Source organism: Phacochoerus africanus, chromosome 1 (genome assembly GCF_016906955.1).
Source record: "Phacochoerus africanus isolate WHEZ1 chromosome 1, ROS_Pafr_v1, whole genome shotgun sequence".
In the NCBI taxonomy this organism is placed as follows: Eukaryota; Metazoa; Chordata; class Mammalia; order Artiodactyla; family Suidae; genus Phacochoerus; species Phacochoerus africanus.
The window spans coordinates 203,037,753-203,059,655 of NC_062544.1; the positions used below are offsets into that span (position 1 = coordinate 203,037,753).

At 42.8% G+C, this 21,903-nt stretch overlaps 1 protein-coding gene across 3 annotated transcripts in view; it reads left to right on the top strand.

Moving 5' to 3' along the window:
* The first annotated feature begins 17,401 nt into the window (after nucleotides 1-17,401).
* The window catches only part of VPS8 (VPS8 subunit of CORVET complex), a 254,741-nt gene continuing 250,239 nt past the window's right edge, over nucleotides 17,402-21,903 (top strand). For 2 of the 3 annotated variants that reach the window (XR_007135933.1, XM_047788209.1), the window contains exon 1: nucleotides 17,414-17,478. The gene's annotated coding sequence lies outside the window, so the exon portion shown is untranslated. Of the gene's footprint in view, nucleotides 17,479-21,903 lie in introns of all 3 variants that reach the window. The other variant, XM_047788199.1, reaches the window with a different exon arrangement.

Below are 21,903 nucleotides of genomic sequence, written 5' to 3' on the forward strand. Positions count from 1 at the left end.
GGGCCTGAATTTCAAAAGAAGGTGGTCCTTTCAAACATTGTTACCCCTACTTCTCCAGTCAGTCCTGTCCGTTTAGTGAAGAAGGAAACAGGCACAAACCAGAGTCCATGTCCCGGCTTTGCCAGTTGCTCTCAGTGTGTCTCTGGCAAGTTACTTAACTTCTCTGAGGCTCAATTTCCTCAACTGTGAGATAGGAGTTACATTAGCTAATTGGCAGCGTAGTCGTGAGTATTAAATGAAGACAGGTGTTTGAGGAGTTCTCCTTGTGGCTCAGTGATAATGAACCTGACTAGTATCCATGAGGACATGGGTTTGATCCCTGGCCCTGCTCAGTGGGTTAAGGATCCTGAGTGGCTATGGCTGTGGCTGTGGCCTAGGCCAGCAGCTGCAGCTCCGATTCAACCCTTAGCCTGGGAACTTCCATAACCTGCCAGAGCAGCCCTAAAATAGACCAAAAAAAAAAAAGGTGTCTGAAAGTGTTTGAGGCCATAAAGATCCTAGGGAGAGTAGAGGATTACTGGGATTGATCTTATTATAGGAAGGCGCCACATGTGGGGCCCTGCTGTGGGAATGCCAGACATCTAGAGGTGGCACAAACCCCAAAATACCTAGGGTTCCTGCCATTCTAGGGCTCCTACCATCCTGGGGCTTTTACCAATGACAGGTCACATCAAGCTTCAGGAACAACATATACACAAGGACTTGTATCACCTGCCTCTCCCCGCTCCCAACACCCCCCCCCCCCACACACACACAATTTGGTGCAAGGGCAAACATCCAGCATATGGTCTGAGCTGGATTTGGCTTCTGGGCTTGGGATAGAGTGTAGGGGACCCAAATCTCCTATGTCCCACATCCAACATCACAGCATCACCAGGACTTAGGGAGGAGGTTGCACAATCAGCCTGGTTTCAGCCTCTCCTTTCCCCTCTCCCTCCTCTGCCCAGACTCTCCCTCTCCCCTCCCTCCGTCTCCAGCCCTGCAATTCATCACAGCTCTGTGTCCATGCCCTCTGTGACCGCGTCTCTCGGCAGCACTACTTTTGCATTTTGATGTTAAAACAATATTTTACCCAATATATGACAGCACTTGGAGCTTTTGCAAAGGCCTTTCACATCTGTTATTTCATTTGATCCTCACCAGGTCATTGTCAGGTAGGCAGGGGAGGTATTATTAGCAGGGGTGATAGTCAAAATATTTAACAACCAATGTATTAGGGGCCCAGCCGATGGGATGGGAATGGATGCAGGCCACGCGGCTGGGAGAGGGCTAGAGGCATCTTCCCTTGGTTACTGGAGGAAGGTCTGGGGGAGTGGGTCCCAGAGTAGAGACCAGGAAGGCGAGGGCAGGAGGGGGGCAGATTTGAAGGACTCAAGCTTTTTTACCAAGCAGTCTGGAAGCATTTCTGCTTCTCAAGCTTGTATAACTGCATCAGTGCCTACTGCTGACTGGAGGCCAGTCCAATTGTGCTGACGTGTGAATTGAGGTCTAGGGAGGTAGGTAACTTGCCCAGGGTTAGAGGTGGAAAGAGGACCAGAAGCTAGGTCCCCTGACTTCTCGGGCAGATTTCCCTATCACCTCAAAGTGCAGGCTCAGGTCAAGAGCTTTTGTTTGCATCGCACTCTCCATCATGACAGCACAGCAGCCCGAACCCTGGTGACTGCTGCTCCTGAAATATGATTCCAAGCTCCCACTTCCCTTCACACCTCTATCATCTTCTTATCTGTTCACGGTCTCCTCTGTCTCCCCCTCACATGCGTCATGGTTCTGCCCCTGAATTTCCCTCCTGCATCTGTCTTCCTGGCGATCCCCACTGAGCCCCACACCAGCTGCATTATCTGGCTGCAAACATATTCCAGAAACTTCCTGAGGCCCTCCTGCCTCTCCTGAGCTGCCACTGGACCTGTCCTCCAGGTGTGTTCCTAGCTACCCCACCTCCACTTGCCCCAGAGGGACCTCACTACTCCTTCCTCCCGACCGGCGCTCTTGGTACCTAGAAATGGCAGCACATTCTCCCAGGCCCTCAGACCAAATAGGAGTCGTCTGCAGACCACCCACAAGTGCTCCTTGACGGCCAGCCTCCTGCCATCACCTGCTGCTCTCAGAAACCCCAGTGAAAATCAGCTCTGAGGTCAAGGCAGAAGCCGGGTAGGCTCTCCCACAGCCCTGTCCCACCCTGAGGTCATGACCCCATCTTCCTTGGCCCTGGCAGGTACATTTTTGATAAACATAATAATTTCCATTTTCATTAAACCAATATGTAGACAATGTTTAAAAAGCCAGATAGTCCTACAAAGTAGAATGAAAAACAAACCACTCTCTGCTTCATTTCTCTCCACCTCCGCTTTCTAATTCTTAGAGGTAATTGCTTTCAACACTTTTTTTTCTTTTGCCATTTCTTCAAGTGTTTACCTCGGTTTTCTAATGGAAGTAAATGCTTATGTTATAATTTTATATTTTTTGATTTGGGGCATTATCTATTGCCTTCTGTCTCAGACTCTGTCCGTGTCCCACCCATGTCCCTTGACCTTCCCATGAAGCATTCTTCCTCACTTCTAATTGCCAGGTCTATGTCTCTGTACCTGAAGGCTTTGGGGTTCTGCCCTCATACGCAGCACCCCGACATTCCAGGCAATGAATATGCCGTCACCGCTACCTCCAGCGGTCCTCAACTAATGACCTTTTTGGGAGTTGGTGTATAAATACCTCAGCTCCCTCCCCCTCAAGTGGAATAATTCTGGGACACGTTTTGCCCCATTTCTCAGGGTTTTTCCAGGGGAAGTGGGTCCAATTCACTCATTCTTTATTCGTTGTTTTCTCTTCCTATGTCACTTTCCCAATTCTCTGTGAGTGTCCCTTGCAATCTGCCAGTAAACTACTGGCCAGCAAATCCTTGTCTCAGCGTCTGCCTCTGAGGAAACCCAAACTAAGACAACCTCCATAGGAAGATGAAAATGTATCTGAACACACACACACACACACACTCTCTCTCTCTCTCTCTCTCAATATTATTGAAACATGGTTTTTAGTTAAATCAACATTCAGCATTTACATTATTATGACTAGATAAATATTGCTCACAGCTGACTGACATAATAAACTATGTATGATTACATTTCTTTTTGTAAATAGCATTTTCCTCCTAAAGTTAATATTTGCTTCTTTTTCACCCTGTGCTTAGTTTTCTATGTACTCATCACTAATTCAGCCCCAAACTCTCTTATAGGCTAGAACACTCTCTATTTCTGAAATAAATCAGGTTATCTATAAGTGTGTTCACTATTTTCTTGAAAATGTTACTCCGGAAGCCTGAGATTTTCCTGCCCTACATGGATTGTTTCTCTCCTCATTTGCTGTACAACTGTCATCCTGGGGCTTCCTTCATCATCTTTCCAGAACATTCCTTAGTCTTTCTTCTGCATTAGATTCTTTTCTTGGGTCCCGAATCTTCTTTCTTGGTTTATACCTTATTACATCCTTTAGTAGCTTTATGAGAATGGGTACATCAGAGACACATTTTTGGAAACTTGGCGTGTCTGATAATAACTTTGTTCATGTTTTATTAACAGCTTGACTGGCTAGAGAATTCTAGATATGAAATAATTTTCTTTCAGAAATGATCTTCTAATTTCCATTCAGCAGTGCTTTTATTTGTTTTTCTTTTACTTTCTGTAGTAGCTTTTTTCAAGGATGTATTTAATATTTACACATGGATTTTTACATTAGCTGTTTTTAAATATGCTTATACATTTTTATATTAAGTTTATGGTTTTTTATTTTATGATTTTTTTTTTGGGTCTTTTTAGGGCCGTACCCATGGCATATGGAAGTTCCCAAGCTAGGGGTTGAATCAGAGCTGTAGCTGCTGGCCTACGCTACAGCCACATCAATGCATGATCTGAGCTGTATCTGTGACCTAGACTACAGCTCACAGCAACTCCAGATCCTTTACCCACTGAGTGAGGATCAAATCCGTGTCCTCATGGATACTGGTCGGGCTTGTTACCACTGAGTCACAATGGAAACGCTGAAATTTTTTAAGTTATTGAGGTATGTTATTGAATTTATAAAATTCACCCATTGCAAGTATACATACAGCCACCACCACAAACCAGTTTTAGAAAATTTTCATCACCCCAAAAGATCCCTTATGCCCATTCAGGACTGTTTTTGAGAAATCTGAACCCCAATCCTTTACATATTGCCCAATTTTTCTCTCTAGAAGCTTTGAGGGTCTGTTTTTACTTCCGATGTCTGAACTATTATAGTGATGTGCCTTAATATAATTTTTTTACACCATCCTGGAAAAATTTTTAATGATTTCTTTGACAATTATTTTCCCAACTTTTCTCTTCTAGTATTGCGCCTCCTACAACAATCCTTTAGTGTTCTTGTATTTTGTCTCTTATTAGTTATTTTTTGTAATTTTTTTTTGGCCATGCCCACAGCAGGTGGAAGTTCTTGGGCTGGGGTCTAATGTGCGCCACAGCAGCAAACAAGCTGCTCCAATGACAATGCCAGATCTTTAATCCACTGCACAATAGTAGAACTCTTGTTTTTTAAAATCATTAATTGTTTTACTTTGGGGAGATTTTCTAAAATTTCTTCTTCCGAACCTATACAATTTAAAAACTTTAACTATGTCTCCAAAAGCCCTTTCTTATCTCTGAAAGTTCTTTTTTCTATAGCCCTGATCTTGTTTCATGGGTGCAGTGGTTTCCTTTCCCTCTGAAGATATGAGTAAGACTGTTTAATTTTTTTTCCTTCTTCCTGAATTTCTCTTGAGCTCACTGAGAGCTCTTAGTGTGTGTGCAAGCTGGTTGAGTGGTAGGCCACACCTCGGTTTACCCAGCAGACACTTCTCCAACCTCATTCCTTTAGAGTGTAAGGCAGGCTTCCAGTATTCTGGGAATCTAACAAAGGAATAGGGCAGTAAGCACACTGGTCGGGATGGAGACTTTCACTTAATCCCCTTGTTGTCGGTAAGATGCCTTGTCTCCTCCATCTGCTTTGCCCAATGTCTTCCCCAAGTGCACAGTCTTTCTCCTTTGGCCTCTTCAGAGAGTAAATTCCTGTATTTTGCTGGATGGTGTGGAAAAGCCATCTGGCTACAAGGGCTAGGAGAGAGGAATCAGACTTTCAATATTTCCTTGTGTTTTCAGCCCAGCTCCACCCCATCGGCCTCAGAGTTACCTCTATTTTCTAAAATGTTCTCGGTTTGGTGGTTTGTTTGGTTTGGTTTAGGTTTGGCTTGGGTTGGTTTTTTCATATCAAATTGGCTTCCTTCTTGAAAGCTTCTCCACCCCTGCCTGCCCTGCAGGCAGCTTTCTCGTCTTTACTAAGTCTGTTAATACTCATCCAACTACTTTTCATCTTCCAAAATATTTTCGACATCTTCCATCAGCTATTGTATCTTCTCTTGTTCCTAGAGTCCTTGTGGGTTTATACTTTATTACTTTCCCATCATTTTAGGAACAGAGTCAAATGCATACGTTTAATGTGCCAAGTCTAACCGGAAATTCCCTTCCTGTTCCACTGCCACACTCTTAAGCCTGAGTCACATTTCCCATGTGGACTGCTTACTTACTATTCCCCCCCAAAACAGGCTCTTTCTGGCCCCTTTACTTTGGCTAATAAAATTTATGGAAGGCTCTCCTTTATGAGCACCCTTCAAGGCGAATCTTAAATATCATATCCATGAAACTTCCAATTGTCACAGCTAGAAAAATACCTTGCCCTCCTCTAATGCCCACTGCACTTCAGCTCTCCTAAGACGCCTCCCACCAAATGGTGCGTATATCCATCACCTCTTATAGGAGCTCCTTGAGGGAAGGAACAATATCTTAACATCTTAAATCCCTTTGAACCAGCTCATATATTTGTGCAGTAATAAGAGTTGTAATAATCAAAGGTCTGCCCTAATGTGCACATTTTAAAAACGTGCACTTCAGCCGCTTTGGCTTTTAACACTCACAGTAATTCTGCAAGGTAGAGCATTAGCTTCAATTTTTAGATGAGGAAGCTTATACTCCACAATGTTAGAACAATTTGCCCAAGGTCCAGCAGGAGGCCAATCAGAAGTCAAATCCTGTTCTCTCTGTCTCTAAAGTCTAAGGCCCAGTGCTGTGTTTCAGTTATCTTAAAAAAAGTTTTGTTGGTTACTTTGGTTTTATTAACTTGGATAGGTAACATTTTTCTTCCAACTGCTATTCTCACTACTCTGAAAGTGTAGGTGCGTTGTGGTTATACCGTTCATTCCAAACCCTTATCCTTCAAGCTGGAATTTTCAGCTTGGCTGCTGTGGATCCATATCTGTCATTTATTGGGCATTTACTCTCTGCCAAGTAATTAGTAATAAATATGGTTAAGGGCGTGGGCCCTGAAGACAGGTTTAAATCCAGACTCTTCCACCTACAGCTATGAGTGTGGGCAAGTTATAACTTCCCTAGGCTTCACTGTCTTCCTCTATAAAATGAACTTAATAATAGTAGATATCACATAAGGCTAAGGTGAGAAGTAAATTAATTCAATACCCATGAACTCCTTAGATGTAATAATTAACGTCCCCTCTTATTTTTGCATATCTCACTTAGTGTTACAGCAACCTTCTTAGAAATTAGCATCCTAACTTTGCAGTGAGGAGCCTGCTGTACAGATCTAAATTGAGGTCTGTCTGACTGTAAAATCACATTCTTTTTTTTTTTTTTTTTGGTCTTTTCGCTATTTCTTTGGTCCGCCCCCGCGGCATGTGGAGGTTCCCAGCCTAGGGGTCAAATCGGAGCTGTAGCCGCCAGCCTACGCCAGAGCCACAGCAACGCGGGATCCGAGCCGCGTCTGCAACCTACACCACAGCTCACGGCAACGCCGGATCCTTAACCCACTGAGCAAGGGCAGGGACCGAACCCACAACCTCATGGTTCCTAGTCGGATTCGTTAACCACTGCGCCACGACGGGAACTCCTAAAATCACATTCTTAACCACTGTGCTACACAGCCAGAGAGAGATGATGTTTGTGGATATTTTTCAAGCCTTTAAAATTTGGTAAATCCCTGAACAAGAAGACGGGGAACACCCTTGGTCTCCAGCGCAAATCTAAAGAGAATGTGAGAGCGTCTTTCTGTGTAGGGATAAGAGCCACCCTCGTCCCTGATAAGGCTCTAGTCAGGAAAGCTGGGCTGTAGTCCTCACTGCTGTGTGACATCCCACCCCTCCCCTGCTCTCATTTCTCTCATCTGTCAGAGGAGGGGTTGCTCTGGCCATCTCCAAGAGCCCTTCAGCTCTTTTGCAAAGACTCCCAGCCAAGCCATGGTATTATCTGCTGAATGCCAGCACCATCTGGTGGCGGTGGGCCATAACCCAAGCCTCTTCATCCCACTGCCACCTGGTGGCCACTAATGCCACAATAAATTTGCATTGCATTCCAAATTAAAAAAAGAAAAAACAAGCATTGATATAGTCATACATATATATCTTTATAACAGCCTGATAAGATAGGTAGGGCAAGTGTTTGTGCTCACTTTTACTTATAGGAAACTGGTGTACAAAGAGGTTAGGTTAATGGCATGGAGTCACATGGCAAGCTCGTTGGCTGTCAGAGCCTAGTTTAAAAGTTTCTGGAGTTCCCGTTGTGGCTTAGGGGGTTACAAACCCGATGAAGTGTCTCTGGAGAAGCGGGTTTGATCCCTGGCCTTTCTCAGGGGGTTATGGATCTGGCTACCATAGGTTGCAGATGTGGCTTAGATCCTGCGTTGCTGTGGCTGTGGCGTAGGCCAGCAGCTGCTGCTCCAACTGGATCTCTAGCCTGGGAACTTCCATATGCCACAGGTGCAGCCACTGGGAGAAAAAAAAAGTTTCTGGGATGTTAAGCTAATTCTGAAAGATATCTGGCAGATATTATTGAGAACTTACCAAGTGCTAGATGCTTAACGCTTCATTTAGTCTGAAGATATCAATGAGACTCAGGTTAAATAATTCACTCAGCATAAGGTGTAGCAGAGGTAGGATTTGAACACAGATCCTACAACTTTACCCAGCCATATTTCTCCCCCGACCTCCTCAATGTCTGGACCTGACATTGGAGCACTAAGACCACCAAGTCTTCTACTCTCCGGAATCCTGTAATTCCTCTCCAGGATTGAGTTCCTAATTTTTGGCTGGACTGATAGTCACCAGAATAAAGACTACATTTCCTAGCCTCCCTTGCAGCTAGATGTGGGCAGGCCTGGTGTAGGAAATTTCAGGAAAGAGTCTTTGAAGGGAGTGGGCATAACCTTGTTTGTTGGCAGCTTTTGAAACAGCTCCCAGTGGTCCCACTTCCTGGAAGTCACACTCGTGTCATCTCCTCCCTTGAGTGTGGGTTAGAGCTTGTGATTCTAACAAATAGAATGTAGCCCAAAATGATGGGATGTTGCTTCTAAGAGCAGCTTACAAAAGACTGTGACTTCCATCTTTCTCACATTCCCGATGGCTCTTCTCACTTGCCTGCTTGATAAACCAAGCTGCCACATTGTGAGTGGCCTTTATGGAGACGCCCATGTGACAAGGAACTGAGACCTTGGTCCAATGGCCTGCAGGGAGGCAAATCCTGCCAATAACCATGTGAGTGATCTTGGAAGCCAATCCTTCCCAATCTGAGCCTTGAGATGTTGCAACCAGAGCCAACACCTTGGTGGCCAACTTGTGATAGACTCTGAGCCAAGGGTCCTGGCTAAACCATGCCTGGATTCCTGACCTACAGAAACTGTAAGAAAATAACATGCTACTGTTCTAACCCTGTAATTTTTGGAGTAGTTAACACAGCAATAGATTTCATATATCTTCTCCCATCCTTTTCTCTTCCTTGCCAATCAGAAGGTGGACATGATGGTTGGAGCAGATGACTTGGACCAGGAGACAGACTTAGGAATCAAGGCCTTCCATAGAGGAACAATGAGATAGAAGGAGTCTAGGGCCTGATGCCATGGAACATTATCATTATTTCGAATCTTCTTTCATTTTCAGCTGAGCCCAACTCTTCATTTTCATGTGTGGTAAAGAGGCCTATGTCCTTTTGTGTAAGTTAGGCTATCCCCAGGCAAAATGGTGAGATAGGTCAGATTTGCATTTGATGCTCTTGCTGTTTCTGCATCTCTTCTACTCTTTTCTTGCCCTTTCCCTGTCTGATGCCTGGTCCTCTTCAGTGCCTGCCTAGGGCTTCCTTTATAGGCTGGGTCCCAGGTCCCCATACATCCCTCTCCCTGCTTTTTTTGCTATTGAGTGCCAGCAGGGCTCCTACATGGCATTTCTTCCTTCAAAAAGTTGATAAATGCATGCTTATTTGCTTGCATGAGTATAGGAGGTGTGGCAAGGGTGGGGCTGGAAGACAAAATACTCTACTAGACTTCAAAAGGTGGCAATCTTGGAATTGTAAATTTATCAGAAAGAGATTTATTTATTTATTTATTTATTTATTTATTTTGCTTTTTAGGGCTGCACTTGCAGCATAAGGAAGTTCCCAGGCTAGGAGTCATTTGGAGCTGGAGCTGTCAGCCTATGCCACAGCCACAGCAACGTCAGATCCGAGCTGCATCTGTGACCTACACCATAGCTCAGGGCAACGCTGGATCCTTAACCCATGGAGCAAGGCCAGGGATCAAACCCTCATCTTCATGGATACTAGTCGGGTTCGTTTCTGCTGAGCCACAATGGGAACTCAAGAAAGAGACAGATTTTTAGATAGTGAGATCTTTCAGGTTTCTCTCAACTAAGTGCACGGTCACCTCTGTACTCTAAGGCTGAAGGGAAGGAAGGTGTGGGAAGACACTAGAAGGAATGGGTCAATGAAAAGTGAAAGGCAACCTGTTGTCAAGAATACAAAATGGGGAATTCCTGTTGTAGCTCAGTGGTTAATGAATCCGACTAGGAACCATGAGGTTGCAGGTTCGATCCCCGGCCTTGCTCAGTGGGTTAAGGATCCGGCGTTGCTGTGAGCTGTGGTGTAGGTTGCAGACACGGCTTGGATCCTGCGTTGCTGTGGCTCTGGCGTAGGCTGGTGGCTACAGCTCTGATTCAGCCCCTAGCCTGGGAATCTCCATATGCCGTGGGAGCGGCCTAAGAAATGGCAAAAAGACCAAAAAAAAAAAGAATACAAAATGGTAGAAAATACAGATCTTTCTTTTATGACTTTGAAAAGCAATTTATGATTCCTGAATCCCCTACCCATCCACCTACCTCGTTCTTTCTTCATTGCCATTTTAGTAATATTTGGATATAAAATCTGATTCTCGCTAAAGGTCAAAAGAATTTAGCCTTTTGAACTCCCATAATTTATTTCTATTATGGGTCTTTGTAAATATTGCATTTTTTAAAGTTTTTTCTTTCTAGCTATGGATCAGAGAGTATTTCTCCTATCTGTGTTCCTGGCACCAAGCATGATACCTGCCACATAGTAGGTGCTCAATACATGTTTGCGTGTGCATAACGGGGGTTCTTTATTCCTTGGAAAGCATCATCAGGCCAGGGGATACCCCCTCCACTCACAAAAATATAAATTGTCATTGCAGAATTCATTCACTTATTTAATAAAAAATTGCGGAGCTCTTACCATATGCCAAGGACTGTTCTAGGTGTTGGAGATAAAAACATAAATGAAACAGACAAAAATCTCCACTCTCATGATGCTTTTGTACTAGAGGGGAAGACAGAAACTAACAGATAAGGAAGTAAAATATATAGCATTTTGGGCAATGATAAGTACTATGGAGAAAAATAAAGCCTTTACTAAAAGGGTGGTGGGGGAGTGTTCTGTGGGAGAGTCAGATGTGCTCCCCTGATATTCTGCAAGCTCCCCTACACATCCCAGCCTCCATTGAAGTAAAGCAGGGCCAGGTGGCTGGTTCTGGCCAATGGACTGTGAGCAGAAGGGGTACATGTCATTTTCAGGCCAACGCAGTTCAGAGCTAGTAAGCCTCTTCCCTCCCCCTGCCTCAGAGAACTCAGAGGCCATGTGTTCAACTGAGAGTGTCACCAGATGGGAAGAGCCTGGATCCCTGAGTCCTGGATGGAAGAGGGTACTCACCCCATCTGCTTTGCATGTATTGCTCTGATTCACAGTGGCATTTGAACAAAGTCCTGAAGAAGGTGAGGGGGAGAACCATGGGGTTATCTTGGGGGGAAGAACATTCTGGGCAGAGGGACCCTGAGAATGACATCTGGATCAACTTGAGTCACTTACCGATAACCAATTTCATTTCCCTCCAGCTGTCTTGGGTGTTTTGACCCATTAAGAACCCTATACACAGGTTCCTTTTTAAAAAGGAAAAGAGAGGAATTTATATTGTGTTTGTGAACAAAGAAAGAAATGGCACAACTACCCACCTCCTACTCTCTGCCCTCTCCCAGCTCTTAAGACATTTTTTTTTTTCCTTCAGGATAGATGTGACTTACACTGAATGCAACGCCGAAAGCAACATCTGGACCATGCTCTCCATCCTTTCTGCCTTGGAGAGAGCTGGAGGAGTAGGTTGGGTATCAGGACATTAGCCAACAGTAGCATCCCTTGGGTGGTGCTCCTCTTCCCCTTCTAGCTCCTGGCCATGCAAACAGTCCACCTCCCTGATTCCCATACCCCAAGGTTCCTACAGTGCTGGTGGGGCTTTTCCCCCATGAGTTTAATTTCTCCTAAGACCACTTCACAGACATATATACATATATGCAATATATGTATATATGCAATAAACATATATGCATACACATATATTAATTGCTATCTGCTCGACTGCGTTGTCTTACTTAAAAAGACAAGTTTAATAAATCCAAACATTCTTCTGTCTAGGTCTTAAGGACCTGTACCAAGTTAACTTTGATGAATGGTACATTTTAAGCCAAAACATACTCTCTGACTTTAAACATAGTATAACTTTTGGTGCTCTTTCCAAGGTAGGAAATGACAACAACATTCAATGTAGAAAAATGCCAATATATAAGCTGACACCACTTTTACCTTTTTCTTTTTTTTTTTAAATCCCAGCGCCTATGTTTACATAGTTACAACTGAAATTTTAAGACCTCTTAGACCAATATTTCTCAAACTTAAATGTTCAGTTTCCTTGTAAGGGAAAAAGAGTCTCACGGATCTCTGGAGTTGGCTTAAATTATTTTTTATGATATTTCATACACATATATATGCAAACACAAAACTAAGGAAAAGATTCATCTTTATATATTTTATGCATTTATAAAACCAAAACAAATTTATAAATTAGATACAAACAAAACTACCAAATGAAGATATTCAAATTTACAATGTCGATTTAATATAAGGAATGGTATTTTGCTGAAACCAAATTGCCCCTTACAACATAAATATTTTACTGACGGCAATAGCACAGACCTATTTAACCACATACCTCGTGATGACTCAATTCCCCGCTAACCTTTGTTTGTACGATATACCACAATATAATTTATCTATAACTTGGTGTGACTGCATCATTTATTTTTTAAATCCCTCTGTGTTTTTTTTTTTCTCATATGTCTGCAACAATTCACTTAGTGCTATTTGCCAATCACAAATGCAAACAGAGGCAGTGAAATTGCATTCCCAGAATAACTATAAAGGGTTGATAAATTTATAAAGATATTCCACCCCACTAGTAATCCACTACAAATTAAAATTAGAGCCACTTCCTCTATCAAATTGTCAAAGATTTTTAAAAGGATAAAATAAATGCTGGTGGGCATGTGTGTTGGGCCCCTTTGAGCACTTCTGGTGAGAATGAAAACTGGCCTGATTTTTCTGGAAAGCAATTTGGCAGTAGTTAATCACAGACTTAAGAGCTTTCAAAGCCTTTGAATCAGTAATTTCCCTTACATAAGGATATTCACAGCAATGTTCTTGTTAACAGTGAAAAATAAGACCCCCCCAAAGTCCAAAAATAGTGAAATAAACTATATTATCCACAATTATGTAGCCATTATAAATATCTGTGAACAATCTGAATAACAGTGTATAGTATTCAAGACATAACCTTGAGAAAAAAAAATAGAAAGCAGGGTACAGAAATGTATTTTCTACATAGGTCTATTGTGTCAAGAATACAAATATGCTGAGTCCCTGTTGTGGCTCATTAGGTTAAGAATCCAACATAGTTAGTCTTTGTGAGGATGCAGGTTCGATCCCTGGCCTCACTCAGTGGGTTAAGGATCTGGTGTTGCCAAAAGCTGCAGCATAGTGGTGTAGACCCCCTAGCCCAGGAACATCCATATGCTGCAAGGGAAAAAAATACAAATATGCAAGGCAAAAGACCCAATGAAAATGAGCCAAAATCATAAGTGCTTCTTTTCTGAAATGTGGGTAATTTATGCTTTACTTTTATCTCCTGATTTCCCCAAGTTTTCAATAGAAGGATACAATAGTCTGATTTTTTAATTAATGTAAACCACCCTGTAAGGATGGCAATGTGAGCTTGGACCATGCTTAAGCACTCCTTACTGTGAGTTGGAATTGCTTCCCTACAACATCTATCCACAGGTCCCAGCTTTACTTTCTAGAGTTACACAGAGTAAGTCTACACCTGCTGCAGAGATATTTCAAAAAGGTCAGGTAGCGACCTTCCCCACCGCCTCCCTCCATAACCCAGTTCCCCCCTACTTCTACCAATTTCCTCCTGCTCAACACTTTCAACTGTTCTCTCTCAGACAGGGTCTCTGATCTCACCAGCCTGCTTACTTTGCTCCAGACAGGCTCCTGCTCAATAGGTTTCCTCTAAAAATGTGATATTCAGAACAGAAGGCAGGTCTCCAGAGTTCAAAAGCACAGCTACAATTATGCTACTCCTTTGCTTAAGGACCTCCAAAAGCTCTTACAGAAGAGCAGACCCCCCCCCCTCCAAACTTGGTGTTCAATGCCCTCCTGGATCTGGTCCTAGCCTCTCCAGCCTTAAATCCCATTGTCCTTCCGACACATTCTACACCAGTGCTGCAAACTCTGGGTTGCAATGCCTTAATGTTATGAAATCAATTTAGTGGCCATCATTTAAAAAGAAGAGTAGAATAGAATAGAAAATACCAAGTTGCACCGCACACTATATATATATTATAGGTCATAGTTGAAATGTATTTCTTTCTGTGAATGATGATCAAAACAATTTGAAAGCCACTGCCAATGCCACAGCTACATCAGCTAGTCTCCAATCTTGCTTTGTACTGCCTTTGATCCTACTGTTCCCTCAGCTAGTAATTTCCCTGCTCTGTGTCCACTGAAATCCTTCAGGGCCCGAATAAGACAACACTTTCTTCCTGGAGCATTCCCCATTTTCCCTCATGCATGATTCTGAAATGACGGTCTCATACCTTTCTTTTCTGTTTTGCTTTTTTTCATCTTTTTAGGGCCACATCCATGGCCTGCAGAGGTTCCCGGGCTAGGGGTTGAATCAGAGTTGCAGATGCCTGCCTAGGCCACAGGCACAGCAATGCCAGATCTGAGCCCTGTCTGTGACCTATACCACAGCTCACAGCAACGCTGGATCCTTAACCCACAGAGCAGGGCCAGGGATCGAACCTGCATCCTCATGGATCCTAGTCAGATTCGTTTCTGCTGAGCCACATGGGAACTCCTGGTCTCATATCTTCCTTATACCACTCAAAACAGCCTGCCTTGTATTACGGCTTTGTCTGTACACTGAGTTCTTAGACAGAATAGCTAGAGGGCAAGACTGTGTCTTACCCACATTTAGGTCCTTCAAAGACCCAGAAGTATGGTGAACCTGGTTGATGCTTAATAAATGTTTGCTCAACTGCATAGTTTCTGCATTTCCTTCCAAGAATATCTTCTGTTGGTCTTCCTCCTTCTATTTTCTTGATGTTAGGCTCTAGCAGGGGCCTAAGATCTGTGCCCTGGGGCCAATGTCATTTATAATGGTGGCTTTTACAAACCAGTCTGTCCTGAAAGAGTTCATCTTTTTTTAGGAGGAATAAGAGAAATAAACATAGGTTTTAATCCATTTTAAAGATATCTCCTTTATCTGAGAATGTATCTCTGCTACACTTCTGGTGTTAAGATGTATTTTTACAGAGCAATGTTGATGGGAATTTAGAAAATAATAGTTGGTTTTTAGTGTGTGTGGCTAATTATCTTTAATTGGCAAAAGAAAAAGCTAGTAATTCTATGTTCCTCTTTAAAAAGATTAAAATTAAAAATTACTGGTTGTGGAGTTCCTGTGTGGCTCAGTGGGTTGAGGAACTGGTGTTGCTGCAAGCTGTGGTGTAGGTCACAGATGGGGCTCAGATCTGTGGTTGTGGTGTAGGCTGGCAGCTGCAGCTCTGATTTGACCCCTAGTCACCCTCCCCCCTGTGCCCAGAACTTCCATATGCCACAGGTGTGACCCTAAGAAGAAAAAAAAAAATTACTGGTTGCACTTTATAGAACTAGAACAAATAATTCTAAAATTTATATGGAATCATAAAACACCCAGAATTGCCAAAGCAATCCTGAGGAAAAAGAACAAAGCTGCAGGCATAACCCTCCCAGAATTCAGACAAAACTACAAAGCCACAGTAACAAAAACAGCATGGTATTGGCACAAAAACAGACATATGGATCAATGGAACAGAATAGAGGGTCCAGAAATAAGCCCACAAACTTGTAATCAATTAATCTTTGGCAAAGGAGGCAAGAATATATACTGGAGAAAGGACACTCTCTTCAGCAAGTGGTGCTGGGAAAGCTGGACAGCTACATGTAAATTAGTGAAGTTAAGAATACTTCCTTACACCATATACAAAACTCAAAATGGCTTAATAGTTTAAACATAATTCATGATACCATAAAAATCCTAGAAGAGAACACAGACAAAACATTCTCTGATGTAAATTGTACCAATATTTTCTTAGGTCGGTCTCTTAAGGCAATAGAAATAAAAGCAAAAATAAACTAGTGGTACCTAATCAAACTTACAAGCTTTTGCATAGCAAAGGAAATCAAACAAAAGAAGAAGACAACACACAGAGTGGGAGAAAATAATTACAAACAAAGTTACTGACAAGGGCTTAATTTCCAAAATATACAAACAGCTCATACAACTCAACAATAACAACAACAACAACAAAGACACAACCCAAAGAATGGACAGAAGACATAAATAGGCATTTCACCAAAGAAGACATACAGATACACAACAGGCACATGAAGAGGTGCTCATCATCACTAATTACCAGAAAAATGCAGATCAAAACTACAATGACATATCACCTTACACCAATCAGGATGGCCATGATTAATAAGTCTATAAATAACAAATGCTGGAAGAAAGGGAACCCTCCTACACTGTGGGAATGCAAATTGGTGCAGCCACTATGGAGGACAATATGGTTCCCTGAAAAACTAAAAATAGGGTGGCCATATAATTCAGCAGTCCCACTCCTTGGCATATCTCCAGAGAAAACTCTAATTCAAAAAGATACATGCACCTCAATGTTCATAGCAGCACTATCAGCAGTCCCACTCCTTGGCATATCTCCATAGAAAACTCTAATTCAAAAAGATACATGCACCTCAATGTTCATAGCAGCACTATTTACAATAGCCAAGACATAGAAGCAACCTAAATGTCCATTGACGGATGAATGGATAAGGAAGGTGTGGTATATATTCAGATGGAAATACTACTTGGTCATAAAAAGAATAAAACAATATCATTTGCAGCAACATATAAAGATCTACAGATTATCACACTAAGTCAGAAAGAGAAAGACAAATACCATATTGTATCACTATTATGTGGAATCTAAAATATGACACAAATGAACTTATGAAACAGAAAAAGACTCACAGATATGGAAAACAAACTTACAGTTACCAAAGGAGGAAGGGTGGGGGACGGTTAAGAGTTTGGGATTAGCAGATATAAAATACTATATATAAAATAAACAACAAGGTTCTAGAGTATAGCACAGGGAACTATTTCAATATCCTGTAATAAACCGTAAAGGAAAAGAATATGAAAAAGAATATGAAACAGATATGTATAACTGAGTCATTTTGCTTTACACCAGAAAATAATACATTATAAATCAACTATACTTCAATAAAAAAATTAAAAATTACTGGTTGCAAACTCCAAAAGCCTGGGAATCAACTACCATTTCTTGGGCTGGCTGAAGATAGGTTCACTTTCTTAAAGCCTAGATAAATTCACCCACACCGGGCTGGAGGAGGGTTTTTCTTCTCATCTCAAGGACTAGTATTTATTGGCCTGCGCTCCTCCTCGGAAGTTTCCACTCTCCTGTTCCCAAAGGTGTTAATTACCTTTAAGGGACGTTGTGTCTCTGGCCCTTTAAATGGGGCGTGGCGTTAGAGGGACAGACCGCCCAGAAGAGACCTGGGTGAGAAGATGAAAGCGGAAGCGTGGCCACCGAGTAGACACTGCGCATGCGTGAGGCTAGAGCAGGGGGCGGGGGCACGCGGGCCCGGGTCCTGGGCTGGGACCTCCAGAGCTCAGGTAACGATTCTCCCGAGAGCTGGCCACCCGGGAGGGGATAGTGGAGGGGGGCCGTACCCGGGGAGGGAGGAGAGCGTGCGCCGGGTTTCTGAGCTTCAGCCTTGGGTACACGGGACAGTGGCACGGCCTAGGATCGGCTAACTGGACCGAGGCCCACCGGCCAGCGGGATTGACTCTGGGGCCGAGGGGCGTGACCTGTGTTTGGCCTGCAGCTGGGTCAGACAGTTCCACTTGTTGGTTTTAAACGAGTGTGAGGCTGAGGTGCAGGTGTACCTTCTCCACCTAATTGTGAGACGTGGAGGGGGGTGATCACTCCCCTCCTCCGGACGGAACAGGTGTGCAGCCTGCCTTTGGGGCTTGGGGCGCAGGTAAAGGCTTCTCCATCCTTGGAGGACTGGGGTGAGTGTGCTCCCCGAGTGTGAGGCCGAGGCTTAGACGGAGTGTACACCTCTTTGAATTGCTGCGCACCTGTGAGGTTCATTCCAGTTTCTCTCTGCTTGTAAGGTGTTCCCCAGAGCGAGGGCAGCAGGGAACACGTGGGTAGCTAACGTTCCAGGCCAATCCTGTATCCTGGTTAGTTCTCCAAGTGTGGTACCTGGAGAAGAGGGGAAACGGAGCTGCCTAAATGTTAGAGTGTGCTTCAGAGGAGGGTGGGTGGTATGAAGTAGTGTCAGTGAGATAGGTTCCAACCCCCCGGGGTTATTAGGCACGGCTGGCTAGCCTTCTCCAAACCTTCATACCCTCCTGATATTAGGCTGAGACTAGAATAGTCAGGAAGGCTGCGTCCTCTACCACACTGTCCCTCCACCTTCCCCCAAACAAACAAAACAAACAGGGATGTTAACATGTGGTGCCAATCTTACTCCATATGTCTGCAATTAAATAATTACACATCAGGTGTGTGTTTGAAGTGTAGCTAATATAAATGGGAATGGAGGATCTACATGCTTGTCTAAGAGTTGGGTTTGCTCATGATTAAATTTAAGAAGAGTAGATACTGAGATGCAGAATAAAGATAAATGAGGAAAAAAATTTCTGGTTGGAGAAACATAGTTATATGTGAGAAAATTTTTTTTCCAGAGCTCAAGCGAATAGCATATTGATTATCCTTTATACATTCCTCTGTACATGGATCAGGATCAGCAGAAGGATGTTTTCCATCTTCCAGAATTTTGGGGAAACTTAGTGATTTTTAGCTATATCCAGTCCTTTTATAGACATTTCAGCCGTTGTGATGCCAAATGTCAGTTACGTATGAAAATAAAAAGCAAGGTCTTCTACACTTAATGAAGTATGTTTAACTTTTGATCTTTTTAGAGTTTTCAGGGTGTTTAGATATCATCTTCTCTTAACCTACAGCCTCACGTGTCATATGTGTGTATATATATATGTAAGGAACCAATTTTTTTTTTTTAATTTTATGGCCACATCTGCAGTGTATGGAAGTTCTGGACCAGGGATTGAATCCAAGCCACAGCTGCGATCTACTTCACAACTGCAGCAATGCCAGACCCTTTAACCCACTGTGCTGGGCCAGGGATTGAACCTGCACTTCTGTAGCAACCTGACCCGCTGCAGTTGGATTCTTAACTTGCTGTGCCACAGTGGGAACTCCAGACTGTACTAGTCCTAAATGATTCTTGAATTAATGATTGAATTATCTTCATTCTAACAGCATTATATCATTCAAGCTTACGCACCCCAAAGAGAAAAGAAAACGCCTACCTCCAGTATTTACAAATTTCAGGAAAGGACACTAGTTGACCAGACTGGACACAAGGATGTTAGGTGCTTACTCTTCTGGCTAGGCAGATGGGGTATTTGATCGGCAGCACCCCCAAAATTACATGATAATGATGTTAGGGTTTACGTACGATATAGATATTTGTAGGCTTGTTGTAGGGGTTAGATTTTACTTTTCTGGAATGGGACTACTAGAGAGTTAGGTCTGACAGTTCCTGTTGGTAACTTTGTACCATGCACAGGTAGGTCTCAGATACTCCTCCCTCTTCTCCTTCTCTCCCTCTTCTTTTTAACATTTGTTCTATATGTATGTACTTCCTAAGTTTTAATGGTCACTCTTCTTATTTAGACATTTACCAGGAGAAGAGAGAGAGAAACAGAGTTTTGGGCTTTTTCATAGTGGCAGCTCTAAGCACTTGTGGGCTGTAGTTGCCTAAATGTGCCTATTTTGGGGGAAGAAAGCTTATTTGTAAAGGAATTACTCTGCCTAGAAAGGCTTAGAATTTGGAATTTTACACTGTAGACATTGGGGCGCTATTAAAAATGAGTCTATTTACTAGAAAAAGATAATAGAAAACTAAGATACATTAATTCTCTATTACATTTTTCTTCACAAAACAAACCACAAGAAGACAAAACAAAGAAGTGGAGGAAGAGAAATACTTGGGTTGGGAAGACCAGAAACAAAGTCAACATGTAAAATTGCTTCCATATCATGATTTTGTGATATCTTTTGCAGGATATAGTATATTAAAAAAAGTTTAATTTCAGTGTAATGTGAGAAGTGTCTCATATGCTAGTTTTGGGAGGAAAAGAATGTCCGTGAGTTAAATAGGATCCTGGAACTTGAGAATGGTTGAGAATGTCTGCAAGATTAAAAAAACAAAAACAAAAACAAAACAAAACAAAACTAGTGTAGGAGTTCCACATTAACCTGGTCACTTTCTAGAGTTCTGGTTCAGTTGAGCAGTGTCATAATGGGATCACTGCTGTTTATATGGCACATACCTTTTTTTTTTTTCCCCCCATGCCATGCAGAAGTTTCCAGGCCAGGGAGGCGGGGATCGAACCCACACCAAAGCAGTGACAACGCCAGATCCTTAACCTGCTGAGCCACTGGGGAACTCCTATGTCTTTATTTTTGAAAATGATCCTTGAATCTATTATTTATTGGTTGGGAATAAGAGGGAGTAGCCTTGGGAACTATCAAGATGTCAGATCTTCACTCGGAACTATTAAAGCAGGAGTTTATCAGCACTTAGAAATGGACAACATATTGGGTAATCATGATTCTGTGATAGGCATTTCTGTTAAGAGTAATCTGACTTCATATAACCTATTGTGTAGTCTGCATAATATTAAGCATTGTGTATTAAGCATTTCATCACTGGTCTGCACATTGAAAGAGCTTGCTCTATAACATATTTGGGCAACACCAAGTGACAAGGGAGGGGTAAGTATTTCAGGGTGTTGGTGAATGTGGCCAGAAACAAATTAATTGAAGTTTGTTGATGTTGTTTGTTTGCTATTCGTTTGCTATTCTTGCTGTAACAAATAACCACAAATTTAGTGGCTTAAAAAAACCCAAGATTTATTTATTTATTTATTTGTCTTTTTGCCATTTCTTGGGCCGCTCCCATCGCATATGGAGGTTCCCAGGCTAGGGGTTGAATTGGAGCCGTAGCCGCCGGCCTACACCACAGCCATAGCAACACGGGATCCGAGCCACGTCTGCGACCTACAGCACCGCTCACGGCAACACAGGATCCTTAACCCTCTGAGCAAGGCCAGGGATCGAACCCACAACCTCATGGTTCCTAGTCGGATTCGTTAACCACTAAGCCATGACGAGAACTCCAAAAAACCCAAGATTTATTATTTTATAGTTCAGTAGTGCACCAGTCCAGCACTGGTCTTACTAGGCTAAAATCGAACTGTGGCAGGGCTGGGGTCCTTCTGGAGGTTTTAGGAGAGAATTCATTTCCTTGTCCTCTGCAATTTCTAGAAATTGCCTAAATTCCTTGGCTCCTGGCACCCTTCCTCCATCTTCAGAGCCTGCAACATAGTATTTCTCTGACCCTGCTTCTGTTATCACATCTCTTTCTCTGCACTGTTTTGCTTCCCTCTTCCACTTTTATTTATATATTTTTTTATTTTTTTGTCTTTTTTGGGCCGCACCTGTGGCATATGGAGGTTCCCAATAAGGACTGAATCGGAGCTGTAGCCGCCCGCCTACACCACAGCCATAGCAACACAGGATCTGAGCCGTGTCTGTGACCTACACCACAGTTCATGGCAATGCCATTATCCTTAACCCACTGAGCAAGGCCAGGGATCGAACCCGAGTCCTCGTGGAGACTAGTCGGGTTCGTTAACCATTGAGCCATGACGGGAACTCCACTCTTCCACTTGTAGAGACTCTTGGTGGTTACCCACCTAGATACTCCCCCGCAACTGAAGACCCTAATTTAATCATGTGTGCAAAGTTCCTTTTGACAATGTAAGGTAACATAGTCACAGATTCTGGAGATTAGGATGGGCATTGCTGGGTACTGTTATTCTGCCTACCAAAGGTAGATTCAAGCACAGCTCAATTTCTAAAAAATTTACAGAAGCTGCTCTAGTGAACTCTCCTTTTCAAAAAAATCTGAACATGGTGACCTTTTGATTCAATAGGTATAT